The sequence below is a fragment of the Hemicordylus capensis genome, chromosome 4 (genome assembly GCF_027244095.1).
Source record: "Hemicordylus capensis ecotype Gifberg chromosome 4, rHemCap1.1.pri, whole genome shotgun sequence".
NCBI classification, from domain to species: Eukaryota; Metazoa; Chordata; class Lepidosauria; order Squamata; family Cordylidae; genus Hemicordylus; species Hemicordylus capensis.
This window is the reverse complement of record NC_069660.1, coordinates 12,221,938-12,238,194: the sequence shown is the minus strand read 5'-3', so window position 1 is coordinate 12,238,194 and position 16,257 is coordinate 12,221,938. Positions and strand designations below refer to the sequence as shown.

General features: G+C 46.5%; 1 long non-coding RNA gene across 2 annotated transcripts in view; it reads right to left on the bottom strand.

The window, feature by feature from the left end:
• LOC128352898 (uncharacterized) overlaps positions 1-4,829 on the bottom strand; it is a 46,707-nt gene extending 41,878 nt beyond the window's left edge. For both annotated transcript variants that reach the window (XR_008320691.1, XR_008320692.1), the window contains exons 1-2: positions 4,742-4,829; positions 2,037-2,207 (exon numbers count right to left, since the gene is read on the bottom strand). This is a non-coding gene — a long non-coding RNA (uncharacterized LOC128352898). The remainder of the gene's footprint in view (positions 1-2,036; positions 2,208-4,741) is intronic.
• Between the last annotated feature and the right edge of the window lie 11,428 nt (positions 4,830-16,257).

Genomic DNA, 16,257 nt, shown 5'->3' with positions numbered 1-16,257 from the left:
ATCAATCAATCAATCAATCTCCCCAGTCTTAGTCCAACATTCTGATCACGACACCACATTGGCTTTCTATTATTGCTGCCCCCAGCTGGGGAAAGAGCTTAATTACAGAGCTAGTCCAAACCAGTGTTCCCTCTATTTTTTTTCATCTCTTTGTGGAATTTGTTCTGGGTGGCAGCATCAAGGCAATGTGTGCCCACGTGCATTCAGAGTGGGGCCTTTATGATTCTACATGTTCTAGGCCACTGCACTATCTACATAATTCTGACAGCTTCTAGACAGCTATGAAGTTGCTGCAGGCAATAAGAGCAACAGGACTCAAATCCTGCAAAATGAAAATGCCAACTGATTGGCTGAGTTGAGACTATTTTGTTCTCCTGGAGCATCAACAATTAAGCCTGAAATTAACCTCTGGCACAAGAAACATCACACCCAAATATAACATCCAATAATTCATTAAATGAAATGCACCTTATTCATTTTGCATTTATTACACCCCCCCTCTCTCTCTCTCTCACACACACACACACACACACACACACACACACACACACACACACACACTGCTACAGTCATAAACATGCCAGCTTGGAAGAGAATCCTATTGAAGTCAATGAGGCTCCTCCAGAAATCATGGAACTTATTTAAAATCACACTAATAGAAGCTCAATTGGTACATATACCAAAACGGAGGAAAGGTACCACCAAGTTCAAGAGGCTAACAAGTAGAGTCAGGGATGCTGTAAAAGGGAAGAAGATTTCCTTCAGAAAATGGAAGTCCTGCCCAAATGAAGAGAACAGGAAGGAACATAAACACTGGCAAAAGAAATGCAAGGACACAATAAGGGATGCAGAGAGAGAGCATGTAGCTAGAAGTGTCAAGGGGAATAACAAAAACTTCTTTAAATATATCAGAAGCAGAAAACCTGCCAGGGAGGTGGTTGGACCCTTAGATGATGAGGGTGTGAAAGGGATTATTAAGGAGGATAAAGAGTCTGCAGAGAAGCTGAATGAATTCTTTGCATCTGTCTTCATGGCAGAGAATACTGACCATATACGCTCCCTAGAGCCTCTTCTCAGGCTTAGAGGCTGAAGAACTGGGCCAATTTGAGGTGACAAGGGAAGATGTTCTAAACTGTCTTGAAAAACTAAAAATTAACAAATCACCAGGGCCAGATGGAATCCACCCAAGAGTTCTGAAGGAATTCAAATGTGAAATTGCTGATCTCCTAGCAAAAATATGTAACTTGTCCCTACAGTCAGGCTCTGTACCAGAGGACTGGAAAATAGCTAATGTAACTCCCGGCAAATTAATGGAAAGCATACTTGAGGACAAAGCTGTTAAACACACAGAAGAATGAGTCTTTCTAAAGGAGAACCAGAATTGCTTCTTCAAGGGCAAGTCTTGCCTTATTAACGTTTTGGAGTTATTTTAGAGGGTCAACAGACATGTGGATAAAGGTGATCCATTTGACATAGTATGCTTGGACTTCCAAAAAGCTTTTGATCTAAATTGTCTTGAAATATGAGAAATTAACAAATTGCTAGAACCAGATGGCATCCACCCAAGAGTTCTGAAGGAACTCAAATGTGAAATTGCTGATCTCCTAGCAAATATATGCAACTTGTCCCTGCTACCAGTGTTCTCTCTAAGGCATGCACATGTGTGTAGGCACACTTTTTTTAAAATGTCAGCTCAGTTAATATTAGATCCCGCTCAAGTTGAATCAGGAAGATCCCACTCTGAATGCACATGCACACACACTGCCTTGATACTGCTGCCCACAAAAATCATTCTGCACACAGACAAAAAAATTTAGAGGGAAAACTGGACCCTACAATCAGGCTCTGTACCAAAGGACTGGAAAGTAGCTAATGTACCTCAGATTTTGAAAAAGGGATTCGGGGGTATCCAGGAAACTACAGGCTGGTTAGCTGAACTTCTGTGCTGGGTAAATTGATGGAGAGCATACTTATAGAAGAACAGGCCTCACTGAAGGAGAACCAAGCATGGCTAATGCACATCTTGCCTCACTAACCTTTTGGAGTTCTTTGAGAGTGTCAACAGGCATGTGGATAAAGGTGATCTGGTTGACATAGTATACTTCGACTTCCAAAAATCTGTTGACAAAGTTCCCCACCAAAGGCTCTTCGGTAAACTCAGCAGTCATGGGATAAGGGGACAGGCTCATGTGTGGGTTGGTAACTGGCTGAAGGACAAGGAATGGAGGGTAGGAATAAATTGACATTTTTCACAATGGAGGAAAGTAAGAAGTGGGTTCCCCCAAGAATCTGTACAGGGACCAGTGCTCTTTAACTCATTCATAAATGATCTAGAAGTTGGGGTAAGCAGCGAAGTGACCATATTTGCCGATGACACTAAACTATTCAGGATAGTGAAATCCAAAACAGATTGTGAGGTGCTCCAAAAAGATATCTTCAAATTGGGGGAGTTGGCAACAAAGTGGCCAATGCGGTTCAATGTAAGCAAGTGTAAAGTGATATATATTGGGGCAAAATACCCCAACTTCCAGAGGCGGATTAACATAGTAGCAAATGTAGCATTTGCTACGGGCCCCGCGTTTTTGAGGGCCCCGCATGCCCAGCTTCCAACTGGGAATTAAAGTTAAAACTTTACCTGCTTTATTTGGTCCATGTTAGACAAAATATCCCTTTTCTGCTAAATGTGCCTTTTAAGAGAAGGCCCAGCACAGCATCTGTCCAGTGGCTGTTTCTGGTGCCTACCACATTTTCTTTTTAGAGTGTGAGCCCTTTGGAGACAGAGAAGCATCTATCCACTCTTTATTTTTCTATGTAAACCACTTTGATAATTTTGATTGAAAAATGGTATATAAATGTTCACTGTTGTAGTAAGTGTGAGTTTGTGGCTAGCTCGCCCATACTCCAAAATACAGCAAATGAAAAAAGAATTACTTTACTATGCAAGTAAATAATTTACGTTTTAATATTTATGTGCATTAAAAAAAAAAAATTTAGGGCCCCTTTATAACTTATGCTACAGGCCCCGCACTGGCTTAATCCGGCCCTGCCAACTTCACATATACGCTGATGTGATCTGAGTTGTTGGTGACTGACCCAGAGAAAGATCTTGGGGTTGTGGTGGACAGCTTATTGAAAGTTTTGACTCAGTGTGCGGCAGTGGTGAAAAAGACCAATTCCATGCTAGGGAACATTAGTAAGGGGAATGAAAATAAAGTTGCTAATATTATAATGCCCTTATACAAAACTATGGTGTGGCCACACTTGGAGTACTATGTACAATTCTGTTCACCACATCTAAAGAAAGACATTGTAGAACTGGAAAAGGTGCAGAAGAGGCAACCAAGATGACCAGGGGCCTGGAGCACCTTCATTATGAGGCAAGGCTACAGTATCTGGGGCTCACTGGAAAAGTGGCAACTACGGGGACACATGATCAAAGTGTTTAAAATTATGCATGGAACAGAGAGAGTGGAAAAAGTGAAATTTTTCTCCCTCTCTCACAACACAAGAACCCGGGGTCATGCCATGAAACTGAAGGTTGGGAAATTTAGGACCACCAAACGAAAGTACTTGTTCACACAGTGCATAATTAACTTATGGAATTCACTGTCACAGGATGTGGTGATGGCCACTAGCTTGGATGTCTATAAAAGGGGCTTAGACAAAGTCATGGAGGACGGTTCCATCAATGGCTACTAGTCTGGTGGATACAGGCCATCTCCAGCCTCAGAGGCAAGATGCCTCTAAATACCAGTTGCAGTGCAGCATTGGCTGGAGATGGGGCAAGCCCTCATGCCCTGCCTGTGTGCTTCTCGGAGGCATCTGGTGGGTCACTGTGTGAAACAGAATGCTGGACTAGATGGGCCTCCTTGGGACTGATCCAGCAGGGCTCTTCTTGTGTTAGTGATGAGCAGGGGCGTAGCAAGGTTGGAGTGGGCCCAGATACAAGATTTTAAAATGCCCCCCCAAGTCCAGGGCCTCCGCACACCCCAGGCCCCCAAGGATTTAAGTCTGATATTCCAAAATAAGTATGCTGCCTGCAAATACATTTCACTGAATACACACACACACGTCACAATATATAGTGATATACATTGAGTACTATACATTTGTATTACTTTTAATGCCTAGAACACACTAGAAAGATGAATTATTAAAATGGGCCCCTCGCTGCAGATTAGCAAAGGAGACTTTCAACCATGCAGGGTGAACCTATGTTTGTTTTCCCAGAATTCTGAACAAATTCAGTCAAGTTTGATTGCAGGAGGTTTTTCACAGGAGGCTTTTAAAGCCCTTTAAGACACATCTCCTCTGGAATGGAGGTGCTGCAGTCACATGTTGGCCAGATTTACCCTGAAGTCCCTGCAAGTTATTGGGGAGCAGTGAACACACAAGAAAAATAAAATAAAAGCACCACACATGCTTCACAGTTCTCACTCAGACCTTCTGGGTTGCAAAACAACTTGATCATAAGTGCATTTATAAATGAATGAATGAATAAATAAAATTAATAAAATACTGTTCCAGAAGTTTTTGCAATTTTCTGCCATGAAACAAGCCACTTATAGGACTTTTTAGATAGTTTTTTTAAAGTCAGCAAATTTTCCAAGCTGTTTCAAAATAAATATTCAGAGACTTCTCGGTCCCCCCCCCCCCATATCCAAGCCCTATGGCAAGCAGATCCCTATATATGGGGGGGGGGGGCGGGAAAGATAACCACAAAAAGGAGTTCACACTCTACCTGGCAAATGCTGGTCTGGGTTAAGCAGGGCAGCAAGGGGTCTTCTGCTGCAGAGAACACTCTGGCTGCCTCCTCCTTCCTGGCTGGCTTGGGCCCTACTCGAGTTCAGGCATCACTGCGGCCTACACGGAGGCCTCCGTGGAAGCCCCGCCCACCCGCCGATCAGCTGAGAGGCGGGAGAAAAGGAGCTCTTGGCAGCTGGGCTGCTGCTTCGATTGCGGGCCAGCAGAACAAGCAGGAGAGACGGCGAAGAGGGCAAGTGGCTGAGGAGCCATGGGGCAGGGCAGGGGGCAATGGGGAGTCACATGAGGTGCCTCTGGGGTGCCCCTCCAGGCAGTGGGGCCCCCAGACAACTGTCTCCCCTTGCCCTATTATTGTTACGCGCCTGGTGATGAGGCTGAAAACATGCTCATTCAGTGTTACGTAAAGTGCAGTCTTGACAAGATAAAGCATCATTTGGGGTTTAAAGATGGGTGGTGGGGGGAATCTAAAGCTCACCTCTCTTTTACCAATAATACACAATTGTGCAACAGCATAATCAAGTTTTTTAAACCATTAAAATCACATTATAAGCCTTGCAGAACATTCTACTCCCTTCTGGAACCCTCCTTCAAGTCACCCCAAAAGCAGATGCTAAGATTGCAAAATGTCCAGAATTCGGAAGTTTCCCCAAATAACAAACTAGGGCTTTTGCTGTGGGGAGTTGCCAGAGACTGGAAATTAGGAGTCCTCTATTCTAATGCACCAAATTAAAGGTTTCCCCACCATGGAATTGACTCAAGGGGCCACCTGGTTGCTCCTGCCTCTAAATGTTATGCCTGGTTAAGCTCCCCCCACCTCGATGGTGGAGGATGGAAGAGCAGGAGGCCTGAGCAACACAAAGGCATAAATATGAAAATCACCCTCCAAATTCCCTCAGCCGCCTTTGGCCCCCAGAGAACATCCCGGGCTCCTCTTCCATCACCACTACCTGGAGACAGGGAGGATTGAACAGCAGCAGGGAACATAAGGTGTTGGTGGTGTTGGAGGAGGTGAAGGAGGACAAGGAGAAATAGAGTTTCCTTGGGTTTCCTTTCCAGGCAAGGCTGGAAAGGGGAGTGGAAGGGAAGGAGCAGGGAGAGAATACCCATTGTGGCAGTTTCCTCCCTGCCTCCTTGTCAGGTCCTTGCGAGGGAGGGAAGAGACAGTGTGAGCGCAATGGGTTATTCCCCTGCTGTGCCAGAGCTTCCAGTGGGTGCTGCCGCCACCTCACCCCATCTTCTTTCGCAGCCCCACATAGAGTGCATTGCAATAGTCAAGCCTGGAGGTTACCAGCTGATGCACCACTGTTTTGAGATCGTTCTTTTCAAGGAATGGACACAACTGTCGAATCAGCTGAAGTTGATAGAAAGCACTCCTGGCCATAGCCTCCACCTGAGATACCAGGGTGAGGCCTGGATCCAAGAGCACCCCCAAGCTATGTACCTGTTCCTTCTGGGGGAGTGTAACCCCATCCAGCACAGGAAGATCTAACTTATCCCTCCGATCCCCAACAATGGGCACTTCCATCTTGCTTGGGATTCAGCTTCATTTTGTTATCCCTCATCCAGCCCATTACTGCCCATAGGCAGGCATTATTGGAGAGATTTTTGCACTGACAGAAGTAAGCCTTGACAGTTGGAACCTCTGACTGAGCTCCTCCCTATTGGTTGATGAGATTGGGAGCTGATGGTCCTTCAAGACCTCCATGCCTTCCAAGCATGCTTTGCACTGCCAGTAGACTGGAAAGCCTTATGGCATCAGCAGCTGTCCTCTGATTGGCAACAAAGGAGTAGGAGGCAGACCCAGGCCTGCTAAAGCAGCTCAAGATAGAGGATCATAGAGTGTGCTTTGCAGAGTGACACATCCATGGACCCCTATCTCCACAGATCTCTATCATTTGAAGGCCTCCTGGGTCCCAGTGGCTGGATAGAAGAAATAAGTGCATCCATATGACCAGAAAAGCAAGATTGGTGATCTCTGCTTTTCCTACCTTGGTTAAGAGCAAGATACTAAAGCTGGGTTACCCTTTGAGCAACCTACCCTGATTTTGATGATTGTGTGAACAGGCCTACTATGTGGCATTGGCTCTTTTAAACTTAACCGTTAAGCAATGTTTCTGTTTAATGCTCAGTTGTTTCTGGGTATGTGTGTGGTGTATGTATATATGTATGAAGGGAGTTGGTTCACTGACTGAGGAGCTTGATGGTCTTCTTGGGGATGAAAAAGACACTCTTGATAAAAGGCACAGGAAAGGCAACAGGAGGGATGAAGCAGTTGGGGGAAACCAGCAAGATGTGAGGAAGGGAGAGAGAGGCAGTTCATAAAGTTAATGCGATTCATGCATTCAAGCATTGGCTTATGATGCCTCCCCCATCTTTCCTGATATTTTTTGTTCTATCAACACAATACCACTCTCTCTATATTCAACCTGGAGTAAATACTAATTAGTGAGTTTAAAAATCGCCCACATTAAAGAATTGCTTTATTTATTGCTTTATTTATATTATTTATATTATTTATATTATTTATTATTATTGTTGTTTACACAGTCAGACAGGTGTTATTGACTGGTTTGTTTTATCCAGACATCGAGTCCTTCCCAAGGACCTGGGATGGCTGAATTTTATTATCTATGTTGTTGCTGTTATTATAGATATTATCGCAGAATTTTTATTATTTTTATTATTTTATTATTTCTATTATCATCATCATCATCATCACAAAAAATTGGTTTTCTGCCTTTGTCTCCCCCCCCCCTTCCTTTTGGTTGTTTGGTTTTGTTCTGATACTAAAAAATTTCTTTCCTCTTGATTTGGCAGTGCCCCCCACCCCAGAATCTATTCTGAATTGAGAAATTGGATTGCCATTTACTAAAAAATGGCTCCAGTCCAAAAATGATCACATAACATAAGGCAGGGTTGGGGAGAAAGTATTTTGGTAGATGTCTGATTTGCTGTAGATTAGCAAATATTTTTGACTCCCAATAGTTTAAAAGGTCATTCACATGATCATTCCAGCCCAGTGGTGAGGCTGCAGGGGGAAGGCAAGATTGATCTTACCTTCCCCAGAGATGGCTCTTGCACCCACACTCTTTGCACTGCTCTGAGCAACGCAGATCTCTGAAGGCCAGGAAAATGAGTCCTGGCCTCCAGGAATCCCAAAATGCACTGCATGAGAAGCAGGGTACATTGAGGGATTCCCCCCAAATGGGGCATTCTAGGTGTCCAGCTCTTTGTCTGCTCAGGCTGCTTGCAGCCCGAGCACACACATGACCCCAGACCTAGGGTAAAGGGCATGCTCATGCCTTCTAACCTAGGTAAAAGCTCGGGTAAAAAACTTGGCCTACCGGGAGAGACAATGCCAGGATCGGTCCCAATCCCGGCACTTCACACAAGCAGCCCTACTCAGGTAGGGGTTCCCAAGACTGGGTAGGGCTGCTTGTATGAGCCTCTAAGAATCTTTACATTTGATTCTCTAAGACGTACCCGTGGCTAATCCCATGGGTGGTTGCCAGATAGGATAGCTGCCAGATAGGATAACGCTGGGGGCAGGGAGAAAATAGCGATGCTGGCTGGAGGCGGCGGCGGCGGCGGGCCAGCCCAGCCTCTGAGAGCAGGAGGTGGTGATGAGCTGGGCCGGGCTAGCTGCAAGTAGGAGGTGGCGGGCCGGGCCGGCTGCAGGGAGAAGACAATGACGGTGGGCTGGCCCAGCCACAGGGAGGAGGAGACCACTGTGGGGAGTTGGTGGGCGGGTGGGAGGAGGTGGCGGCCTGGATTTCCTCAGCCAGAAAGTGGGGGGGGGGGGAGAGAAGGGGGGGAGAAGAAGTGGGCTGGCCGGTTGGAAAGCTGGGTGGGGGGAAAGAAGAAGGGGGCCAGCTGGCCCATCAGCAAGAAAGCATGAGGGTGGAGAAGTAGGCGGGGGGACTGAGAAGTGGGCCAGCTGGCTGACCAGAAAGCCAGGCGGGCCAGCGGGGGGTGGGGAGAGAAAAAAGTAGCGCAATGGGGGGGGGGGCAGGAGGCGCAGATGCTCTGAGCCCAGCCCAGCTAGTAGCAAATAAAATAGTAACTTTTAAAAATCTGCCATTGCTAGTGTTGTGCTAATCGCTTATTTCTCAGTCTGTGTTCCTCGCCCAGAAGAAGCAAGTAAGTACTGGTGATACTGGGAGTACTTCTGGACCCAAACCTCTCTATGGTATCTCAGGCTGAGGCAGTGGCTAGGAGGGCTTATTATCAACTTTGACTGATACGTCAGCGACATCCATTTCTGGAGATAAACTACTTCAAAACAGTGGTGCATGTGCTGGTAACATCCAGTCTTGACTACTGCAATGTGCTTTATGTTGGGCTGCCTTTGTACATAGTCTGGAACCCAAAGGAGACCCCATTACTCCCACCTGAAATTAATTACATTGGCTGCCAGTAACTATCTGGGCCAAATAAAAAGTGCTGATTTTTACCTACAAATCCCAAAATGGCTTGGGTCCTGGCAAGGGCGGCCTGTGGACGCTCCTTCAGGGGGTGGGGTGGCGGGCAGCATCTTTAAGTGTAAACGGAGCCGGTGCTCCATGCCGCCCAGCAGCCTCCACGGCAGGGAATCGCCTCCACCACTCACCTGGCCACTGGTGGGGGCTCGCCTCTGTGGGAGCCAGGTGAGTGGCAGAGGTGATTCCCCACCATGGGGGCTGCTGGGCGGCACGGAGCACCAGCTCTGTTTACACTTAAAGATGATGCCGCTGCCCCCCCCCCCCGAGGCGCGTTCACGGGCTGCGCCTGGGTCCAGGGTATTTGAAAGAGCTCCTTCATGAACGTTGCTGCCTATTAAGATCATTGAGGGTGGTCCCTTTGTGGCTGCCACAAGCCGCATTTGGTGGCGACTCAGAATTGGGCCTTCTGTAGGGCTGCCCACGGCCCTGGAATGCTCTCCCAAATAGAATCAGTCTCCCCATCTCTGCTTGCTTAAACAAACAAACAAACTGCTGAAGATGTACCTTTTACGTCAGGCCTTTTTGTTAACAAGTTTTACAGTTTATATTGAGATTTTAAATTGTTCAGATGATACTTTCAATGCGTGATTAAATTCATGAATTGAAAGTATCATCCGGTCATCCAAATGGAAAAAGACACATTCTCTACCCTGGATTTAAACACAAGATATAACGTAGAATTTAGAATGTGGGGTAGTCACTATCATGTGATTAAATGATTGGGGCTATTCTCACGATTAACAAAAATTGGGCTAGGAGAGCCTAGCCCGATTTTTGTAATCATAAGAACCACCCGCTCAAGTAGCCCACCCCTTAGCCCGTGTTTGTGGAGTGCTCACTCCGCAAACCCGGGCTATCTGCTCGTGAGTAGCTGCAGCGTGGCTCCGCACCGTGGCTACTTGCGAGTAGACCCCCAACCAGGAGGCGAAAAGCCGCCTCCCAGCTCTGGGGTCTCCCCAGTATGCCCTGCGTGCTGACGCAGGTCATACTGGGGCTTCTGGGGGTCACGCAGCCCCCACTCCCCCCAGCCCCCGCCAGCTCCGTCATGGAGCCGGCAACCGTGTGGGCAGCTGATCCGGCCACCCAGGGCTCCCTGCTCGGTCGTCTGCGGGGAGAGCGGGCTTAGCCAGTATCTCGCGAGTATCACGCGAGAAAGCGGGTCTCACGTGAGTATCCCCTGCAGTTTGGCAGAAAGCGGGACTCATGGATCGTGAAACCCACCTCATTGTCTGGATTGCAATGTGGTGTTTCCCCCCACATAACCATAGAGTTTGAATTGTAAAGAGGACAGACCCAGTGCTAGATCATCCAGTTATGCAGGCGGGACTTACTTGTAGCACCATTGTTTTCTTCCAGCCTGAGGTGGAGAATTGTGAGGAAGTCCTTTTAATCTCTGCCACATTAACTGACATAGATGGAATAAGTGCTGCTTACAAGACAAGTGCGATGTTTACAAGTTTCACCCACTTTCTGGTATAAAATAAATGTGGAAAAAGTGTGTGTGTGCCTGTGTGCTTGAGTTTCAAACATGAATCATTATTATTTTTTGCTGTGACAAGGAAAAAAAGGGTCTATTTTACTCACCAAGCCTTAAGGGTCACCTCTGTTCCTTGTCTTCACTCCTTCACCTTCCAGAGCTCCACTTACAGCTTCTTCAGTCATTTCAGTCATTGTGTGAGGATTCACACAGAGAAGTCGCAAGACGAGGGAGCCTGAGGTGGGGTGGGGAAGCAGTTCACTATTTTCCTCATCTATCTATCTATCTATCTATCTATCTATCTATCTATCTATCTATCTATCTATCTCTTTTTCTAATATATATACCTGGAGTGCACCCTGAGATCACCAACACGCCCATTTAATTTGTGGTCTTCAAGCTAGCAGGCAGGTATGCATGTCTCCATAGAAGACAAAGTTGCTAACATTTTCAGTTCTGCCTTGGAAAAGAATTGCATCTCAACAGCTGATCACCGTGCATGACTCTTATAATTTTATGTACTTCTTTCTATGGGAAGGTGCTATGTTTGAAGCAAGAAATACAACAAAGGAAGCCTGGGAAACATAGAGAGTTTCCCGGGAGTGATAGGCCTGCATCTGTGAAAGGAAGGTTCTAAACATGTGATGGGAAGAATACACTCTACTCACACTGGTCGGCACATCTGAATCTGTTTTCCAAGTGGGTACAAAAAACTATGTCCTCTTAGGTGGTGCAGCGGGGAAATGCTTGACTAACAAGCAGAAGGTTGCCAGTTCAGATCCCAGCTGGTACTGTATTGGGCAGCAGCGATACAGGAAGATGATGAAAGGCATAATCTCATACTGCGTGGGAGTAGGCAATGGTAAGCCTCTCCTGGATTCTACCAAAGAAAACCACAGGGCTCTGTGGGCACCAGGAGTTGAAATCGACTGGACGGCACACTTTACTTACAATAAACTATAGATATACTAAATGTCTCGTGCTTTTTTGTGCTTCTACTATTCTAAAGGAGGCCAGTATATACCTATGGCACTCCAGGTATTTTGGGCTAAGATTGTGGCTCAATTACTTTTTGGAGCCTCATTATGGATACAGGGGGTAACAACTGAATTGGAGAGAGTACAGTCTCTATTCCTAAGAGCAATCTTTGCAGTGCCTAGGTGTGTGCCATATTCTGTTCTCTGCCTGGAATCTGGTTCTTTTTCTATAGTCTGTAAAGCTTGGGAAACTACTTTTGGTAGATGAATTAAACTCTGTTTAGAGATTCAGGAATTTTCTTTTTCCCGTTACTTATGGCTGGACTCTTATCCAAACCCCTGGCTATCTTATCTAAATGCTGTGAGCCAGCGTGGTGTAGTGGTTAGAGTGCTGGACTAGGACCGAGGAGACCTGAGTTCAAATCCCCATTCAGCCATAAAACTAGCTGGGTGACTCTGGGCCAGTCACTTCTCTCTCAGCCTAACTTACTTCACAGGGTTGTTGGGAAAGAAAAACTCAAGTATGTAGTACACCGCTCTGGGCTCCTTGGAGGAAGAGCGGGATATAAATGTAAAAAAAATTAATAATAATAATAATGATGATGATGATGATGATGATGCAACTGGGATTCTCTCCTTCTGAACTACTCACTCTGGAGAATATTAAGGTGAAGGGAACACTATTTCTACGGTTGCATGACATTGAATGTCAGGAACTTATGTCTTTGGTTAACAGGACCTGCTCTCCCCTACATTTTGGGATCCCCCCCCATGGGAGATAGATGCTGGTTGTGTTTGCTCGGGCTCGCTTAACTGTGCTGCCCTCCTCTCTTTTCGAAAGGAGGTTCGCTAAGGATTCTTCAGCTATGGTTTTCTGCCCTTGTGGCTCTGGCCTCCTGGAAACTGTTACCCATGTTTTGTTATATTGCTCTTTGTATCAAGGTGTTAGAGAAGAACTTATCTCCCCCCTGTTAGTTAGATTTCCTGGAAGGTTTTTTATACACAATATTGCCTTGCGGATACAAGCTGTGAGATCACAAAAGTGGTGGCCACATTTTTTTATGTTGCTATGAGATTAAGGTCTCAATTTTAGGAGGAGTTTTACTGTTTTTACGTAATCTATTCTGGATGCTTCTATACGGTTTTATTGTGCATAATTATTAGCCACTATTTGTGTATATCAGTTATATTTGTTATTCTGATTTTTATCTCTTGGCTGGCCAATGGCTGTAATAAAAAACTACTAAATGTCTGCTTAAAAAGTATCATCTGAACTGGCCCATTCTAATGTTTTATTTCTGTTGATTGTAAAACACCCAAAGATGTATATATTGGGCAGTATAGAAATATGCAAAATAAATAAAATACATAAAATAAAATACAGCTATTTTGAAGTCACACACAACTTCCCCAGTCCCCACTGCATGCCCAAAGCCAACATGTCTCCACTCTGCCTGTGCTCCAGAATACGCTTGCCATCTCCCCCGATATTCCAGGTAGTACCCAGATTTTAAGCAAGTTACCCAGATTGCTTAGCCTACCTGGATTCCCTTGGATTCCAGCTTTCTTCTTCTTCTTCTAGACAGAATGACAGCCACTGTCCTAATGGCCATTAGGAGAAGGCCATCATGATATGATGTTTGAGACATAATAAATATCTAAGTGGTGTGGGCCATTTCAGGCCATTGCGTACCTCTGTGAGAAGTGTGGAAGGTAACATCCACCATTGTGACTGGGCATGCTGCAAGGTTCCCAACATAATGTACATCCAGCTGAGGACCAGTACAGAGGGAGGAAGTTTCGCAATAGTCTCCCTGTGGGACACCCTTGCATGTGCTCAAATCTCTGGGCATGAGATGAGACGGGCAGTGCCTTTTTTGTTTTACTCTTGGCTTTTGATTGTATCAATTAGATGTCTGCTTTATGGTGCAACCAACTCACACACTGTTTGGGCACTGGGGCTTTTGTTTAATTCCCACCCACCCCATTGTGATTGCCGGCCCTGAGTCCTTGGAAAGGGGTGGGACAGAAACAGAACCAATGACACAGATAGGTAAAGAAATTCAACGGAATTCTACATAGTGCTGGGTGTATGACATGAAGAACTTTTCAGTCAAACTTAGAATGGAGTTCATAAAAACCAAACCATTTCCCCACAACTTGGAAAATTCCTCAGCTTATTCCAAATTTAGTTTGGAGCATGCTGTGCCTCCACTGATGTTGTATCTGTAGCAGAGGGTCAGGTGGTAGAGAGCAGAGCAATAGACCATCTTCCCTTCCTTGATTCAGTAAGGGTATTCACACAACCGGGAGGCAGGGAGGATAGGCAGGTGGGGGGAAGGCTGCACTAAACTTAAATTTAGTTTAGGACCTCCCAGACAACCCTTCAAAGTTGGTGGGAAGTGTGGACCATGGTCCCACACAATCTGTGCTGTTGCATGCAGCACGGATCTCCGGAGGCCAGGATGATACATCCCAGCCTCCATGTATCCTGCAATGTACTGCATGATGGGCTCTAGGCTGCAAGCAGCCTGATCACACACACAACCATGGTGCTGGGTTTGAGGGCATGCTTGCGTCTTTAACCTTGGTAAAAGCCCAGGGTAAAAAATCTGGGTCAGGTGGGCGGGCAGTACCAGAATCCTCACAGATCTCAGTATTTCACATGCACAGCCTAACCCAGGCTGGGCTGTCCTAACCTGGGTTAGGCTGCATGTGTGAATGTCCTTCGTCATTGCTAGAGCAGCAAGAAGGAGAGTGGTGGGTGCAATGGGAAGGAAGGGACAGAGGGTTTAGATGTGGGTGTGCGAGTAGTAGGACTTAAGTTCTTTAAATCCTAATGGGAGAAGAAGATTCAGAGGCAAAGTGCTCACCTTGAATTGGAGGCGAGCATTATGAGCCACCAAAACTCGTATTTCTGAGCCAGGCAATATGCATTTTGGTGATATCACTAGCTGGTTCCAGGATTGTGGGTCCCTTCAGGCAAGCCATCCCCCTTCCAATTTGAACTGCAAGGGACAGAGCATGCAAACGGAGCATTTACTCATGTTGTTTCTGACCTTCTAGGGTTCTTCACACAAAGCAGGCGTGGCGGCCCCTTTGCTGGGACTGGGGAAATACCTGGCCATGCCTACCCTCTGGAACCAGTCCTGAACAGATATAGTGGAAGTTGCTATATAAAACAATATGCATCCTGTTTTGAAAAGTCATGTACAAGTAGTCAGAGTCTCACTGGATCAGGCATCTCCTCCTAAGGAAAGCCTGGCCCTTTGTTCCTGCAGTGTCTCTGTTGGTGACAGATGGCGATGTGGTCCTGCCGCATTTGTTACCTTCCCCCGACATGCAATATGTCCACATTCTGACAGTGAGAGGAGAGACTCCAGCTGTCCCTCTTGTAATTGACAGGAAGGCACTCTTTTCACTTTTGACAGAAGCATTAGCATCATATTGGCTACAAGGGTTTTCTTTTGGGTTTTAAAAAAAATCATCTGAAAAAAGCCATTGTCATGCAAGAGTTTTAAAAATGTGTGGAAGTGTGTCCCCCCTTTAACCCCACCCCCAAACCCCTCTTTCCCTCTATAAGCCATGAAAGAAAAGAACATGAAACCAAGGTATGTTTAACATGTAGCAGGTGGCATTTCTATATAATCAAATGGGGATATACATGGCAAATGTAGGTATTTTTACAGTGCCATTGCTGTATCTAGGGTAACAGCTAAGTTTTTGTCCTGAGGAGCTTACAGTCTAAATTTCAATAGTGGGAAGAGATCACAGGAGAGAGAGAGAGAGACAACAGGGAGAAAGAAAGAAGATGCCATAGAACCACAGAATGTTAGAGTTGGAAGGGCTCTTGGAGAGCTAGTCTTGTGGTAGCAAGCATGACTGGTCTCCTTCGCTAAGCAGGGTCTGCCCTGGTTTGAATGGGAGACGACAAGGCTCTCCACACAAGCCTGGAGAGGGGTGTGGAGAGCCTGGAGGGGGTTTGTGGGGGGAGCGGGCTGACCTGCTCTCCTCGCACACAAGCAGGCAGCTCGCCCTGGGTGGCTGGATCGGCTGCTCACATGATTACCGGCTCTGTCACGGAGCCGGTTGGGGCAGTGGGGATTGGGGGCCTCCCGAACCCTGGAAGTACCAGAATGATCTGCACAAGTGCACGGAGCATTCTGGGGAGCCCCCCCAATGCCGGGAGGCCTGTTGTAGCCACCCCTCCAGGGGTCTACTCATAAGTTGCCAAGGCACAGAGCTGCAGCAACAAACAGGGTTCGCGGAGCGTGCGCTAATAGGGTTTGCGGAGGGTTCGATTAAGTGGGCTTGCTGCCAGGACCCGTTGCAGCACATGGCCCACCAAAACCGGGCTGGGCTCCCTTCGCCCAATTTCGGCGGGTCATGAGAATCGCCTCTACATGTGAGCGCTTCAGCTGATGGGGCTGCAGATGGGATGCAGAAGATTCCAAGTTCCCTGTCATCTCCAAGATAGGGCTTAGAGAGACTCCTGCCTGTAACCTTGGAGAAGCCGCTGCCAGTCTGTGTAGACAATACTGAGCTAGATAGACCAATG